The following is a 5,222-nucleotide window of genomic DNA, read 5'->3' on the forward strand; positions in this document are numbered from 1 at the left end:
GAACCCTATGCAACTTACTATCAATTCCTATAGGGTAATCAACGGTATTATTGCCTTAGCTAGGCAAGAAAACCTTAGAATCACCCTAGCCGACCTTCAATATTGTTATACCATGTGCCCTCTCGATCTGAAGGATAGGGGTTTTGTCTATTACCTTAAGCCGAGATCCACTCAGTACAAAATTATAGCCGACCTTCCAGACTCCAACAAGGGGACTGGAGATGATTTTCTCATTGCTTCTGGAAATTGGGAATTTGGCCCAGATGAAGATGTCCACCTCTACCCTTTTCCTCGTACACTTACAGAGGGCAAGAGTAAGAGCCCTGAGTCAACACTTAGTTGTTTTTACTTAAGACTTTAATACTTTATTTCTGACGCCCGTTTCTTTGCAGATCTTCATCAGCCACCGAAAAATTTTTCGCCAATCCTTCTTCCCAGGAACAGATCTGAAAACACTTCTTGGCCTCCCAATCCATAAACGAAAAGCCCCAGTATTACTAAACTTCATCCCTACATACAAATCCACCTTACCCGACGTCCCAAGAAAAAGGAAAAAGAGCCTTTCTCCACCTACAGCCACAACCTTAACTGCTTCTACATCCCGAACAGATCAAGAATCCACATCTGACCCAGCCGATCTTCCATCAACTTCGGCCCCCTACTTAATACCAATTCCTGAACGTAAACGCCGAAGAAAGCTTGTAAAAACAGCCGAAATGGTTCGTCCAAGGCCTGTCGTCCAAGATCTTCTCGCCGACCTTCCAACTGACGCCGAAGCCGCACCAACGCAATCAATGCTTCCACCCAAACCAAAGAGGGTAAAAAAGGCTCAGCCCAAGGCCAAGGCTACAGATGCCGAGGCTGAGGATGCTCTGCCGATTTCGAAGCTAGCTAAAATCAAAAAATCAGCCTCTACTTCAACCAAAAGGTCTGCTGAGGGCCAACCCTCAGGGTCTACACAAACAAAGAGGCCAAGGTCATCGTCTGCGACGACCTCGGCTTCGAAGAAGCCCGACGTCCCCTGGGCCCCTGATCTATCCCTGGAGGATAGGCCCATCATGGCTAGTGAAAGTGCTGACGACATTAATGTTGCTGTCGCCCTTAGCACTGCTCTTCTTCTACCAAATGACTTGGAGCGAAATAGCAAGCTTAGTGAGTATGAAAATTATGCTCTTATGCTCCAACATTCTGCTCAAGTAAGTATTTCTGTTTGTACTTGTGATTTTTTTCTTCTGTTCTTCACTGAGAGTACTGTCTCACATTTCTGTTTTTCTGCAGGCCATTCAACATGCCCACTCATTTGCCATGCAATCCTTTGAAAATCGTCAAAGGTTGGTTGATATGAAAAGGGAAGCATCTTCTATGAAGAGAGAGATCAAGTCTCTTGAAGCAAAAATGAAAAAGTTGGAGGATCAAGCCGAGGCTGCAACCAAAGTTCAAACTTTAGCTCTTGAGAAAGCCGAAGCTGCTGAGGCCGTTAGAAAAGTTGCTGAGGCCGAGAAAAGAGAGGCCGAGGTTCAGAAGGCCCAAGCGGAGAAAGAACTTCAGCAAGCTCTGGCTACAAAAGAGGCTGAAATCAAAGAGGCCGACGAAAAGGCCTATGCTCAAGGTATGGCCGACGTCGCAGAAGACTACAAGCTTCAAGTCAGGCAGGCATGCAACAGGGGATTTTCCCTTGGTTGGATGTCCTTGATAAAGGAGCTTGACCTTCCTGCTGACTCGCCATTGCGTCAGGCCGACGCTATTCCGTTACCGTTTCCTCCTCCTCCTCCTGAAGGTGAATCAGAGTCTGAGGCCGAGGCCGTTGATGAAGATGAAGAAAAAGATGATTGTGACGCCTTGGTGAGAAGACCCAAGAATGCTGCCGAAGCCAAGTCCCCTCCTCCTGCTGAGCAGGTTATGGACTTGACTTTGGATGAGGAGGGTGATGGGGCTGAGGGGGCACCCAAGGAGACTGCCACTGGGCAACTATCATCCAATCTTCTGTTGGTAGAAAGAAGTGTTGAGTCAACAATCGCTGAGATTGATGCCGAGATAGAAGCGGAGAAAGTGGCCGAGGAGGTACCACCAGAGTCATTTGAGGTCCCAGTCCCTGCAGTGGCTGATGCTGAAGAATCTTGAAAAAATTGTCCTTTGTACTTTTTTCCTCCTTCTTTTTTTTCTGTTTTTTTGCGCTTTGTACTTTTTTACTTTCTGGGTAATGCAAAACTCTTTCTTTTGGCCGACGTGGTTTCTTCTATATGTAACTGCAACAGTTCTTCTTCTGGATGTTCCAATCTTGTGATATTCTGTTGACTATTTCTGCATAGTCTTGTACTTATGAAATTTTTGCATATTTCCTCATGTTGCTTCCTTTGTGCAATCTCCTCGGGGTTTCATACCTCGGGTACAACCATAAAACTTTGACTTCGGCAAGATACTATCCTGTAAACTTTTCATAGATTTCAACAAGTATAGAACATATAGAATGTAAACTTTGCAAGCTTCTTCTCAATTAAGTATTAAATGATAATCTTAATCTGACCCACTTGTAAATTGCTACAAATTTTAACAAGTAATGAACAATATACTTAGCCTTTATTTTAACCTGTAACTTTCTGTATACCTCGGCGGTTGATCATATGTCGGCTTAACATAAACTTGTAAATTGCTACAAATTTCAACAAGTGTTAAGCATCTTCCCCAGGGTTTAAACAACCCACATATTGCTATGAGAACTTAAGCAATAACTTCGGCTTATCTTCGTTTCGTAAATTGCGACAAATTTCAACAAGGGAAGATAAGGAATCAGCTTAATTCCAACTTGTAAATTGCTACAAATTTCAACAAGTGAATTAAGGAATAACATCGGCTTAACTTCAACTTGTAAATTGCTACAAATTTCAACAAGTGAAGATAAGGAATCAGCTTAATTCCAACTTGTAAATTGCTACAAATTTCAACAAGTGAATTAAGGAATAACATCGGCTTGACTTCAACTTGTAAATTGCTACAAATTTCAACAAGTGAAGATAAGGAATCAGCTTAATTCCAACTTGTAAATTGCTACAAATTTCAACAAGTGGATTAAGGAATAACATCGGCTTAACTTCAACTTGTAAATTGCTACAAATTTCAACAAGTGAAGATAAGGAATCAGCTTAATTCCAACTTGTAAATTGCTACAAATTTCAACAAGTGGATTAAGGAATAACATCGGCTTAACTTCAACTTGTAAATTGCTACAAATTTCAACAAGTGAAGATAAGGAATCAGCTTAATTCCAACTTGTAAATTGCTACAAATTTCAACAAGTGGATTAAGGAATAACATCGGCTTAACTTTGCCTGAGTTTGATATGTCTTCGAAAACATCCATGCATCAATCGAACATGTTGAAAGGATTCTGAAAAGACTTTATTGATAATATCGGCCAAACAATGATGTTTATCTAATGATAGAAAAATTTCAAATTACAAGTATTCCAAGGTCTGGGCAATGCTTTGCCCTCATTGTCCTCAAGCCGATATGCTCCATTGCCAAGTACTGAAGTAACTCTGTAGGGTCCTTCCCAGTTTGGGCCAAGCTTGCCCTCCCTGGGATCCTTCTTGTTCCCGACGACTTTTCTTAGGACTAAGTCGCCAACTTGAAAATCTCTTGGATTGACTCTCTTGTTGTAAGCTCTGGCAAGCTGTTGTTGGTATACTGCGAGCTGAATTGCAGCCTTCTCTCTTTGTTCTTCCAATAAATCCAGGTCTCGGGCTAAGAGTATGTCATTGGTGCCATTCTCTACTCCCTGGGTTCTGATCCCTGGGATGCCGATCTCCAATGGGATGACTGCTTCTGTGCCATATGCCATGGCGAATGGGGATTCTCCTGTTGATCTTCTCGGCGTAGTCCGATATGCCCAAAGTACGTTGGGCAATTCGTCCACCCACTTTCCTTTTGCTTGGATATCAAACACGTGTTCTATACTCTCTTAATTTTTTTCCTAAAAACTAATATGAAGAGAATTTAAGCAAAGGATCAAAATAGGGAGGGAACCAAGAGAATTTTAGATTTTTCTGGATGTTTGTGATTGTGAAAAACCTGCTGGAAAGTCTTCTATTTATAGGACAAATGGTGACTGTTCAGATCTGTCCGAACAAATATGAAAGAAATAAGCAAGTGCAGTTCAAAAGTTGAACAAATACAAACTGTTTTAAACAGATAACTGCTGCAGTTTTAAATCTGTGTAACTACTGGCAGTTTAAAGCAGTTAATCTGTTGGAAATTTCTGACTGGAGGAGGCACACATTTGGACAGAAAATTTGAATTCAAATTTGGCACAAAATTTAAATTAATTTCACTCAGAAAAATTAATTTTCCTGCAAGAATTTTTTTTTGGAAAAATTCAAAATAAATTTTATCCAAAAATTAAAGTTAGAACTCACCTGACCCACACTCACACCCGGCACGGCTTGGCCGACCGACTGGCGGCGGGGCGCGTGTGGTGGTTTGAGCCAATGTTCACTTTGTTCATAACTCCTCCCTTCTACAAACTTGGGGTGCCCCTTCGAGCCCAACCCAAGTGTTGACACGTAAAACTTATATACACACATAAGTTCTCTTAAATTTCTAATGTGGGACAAACCTTATAAGGAAACTCACATTTAATTCTTTAATTGTCCATTCCACGAACCCAAAAACGATGTCAACTTACCATTCATTCATGAAGGGTTTTGACGAGCCATCTTCACTGTGTGACACTACAAGAAAAAACACCTTTGGCGTTTAGTCGCCAAAGGTCCTATTTTAGTCGCCAAATGTCAAAATTTCACTTTTCCCGACTAAAAAGTTTAGTCGCCCGTGTTGTCGCCAATAAATGGTTGCGAATGCCTTTGGCGACTAAAACACTGTTAGTCGCCAATATATATGTCTTCAGCGACTAAAGATTTCGTCGCCAATAGTCAATTTCTTTATTGGAAATTATACCTTTGCCGACTAAACTGTTAGTCGCCAATAGTTCATTTTTATTTTATTATTTATACCTTTGGCGACCATTCACTTTAGTCGCTGAAAGTATTTTAAGGAAAAAAAAATTTTTTGCCTTCGCTGCTGCCAACAAGTTTTGAACTTGCGACGTCCTTTGCACACGCCAAACCCTTTGCACAACACTCCCTCCACTATGCCAGTACATCATCACATGATCATATATACAATATATATTATTTATATACTATATTAACCGCAATTAATACAAAA

Source organism: Camellia sinensis, chromosome 7 (assembly GCF_055761805.1).
Source record: "Camellia sinensis isolate YWXY chromosome 7, ASM5576180v1, whole genome shotgun sequence".
NCBI classification, from domain to species: Eukaryota; Viridiplantae; Streptophyta; class Magnoliopsida; order Ericales; family Theaceae; genus Camellia; species Camellia sinensis.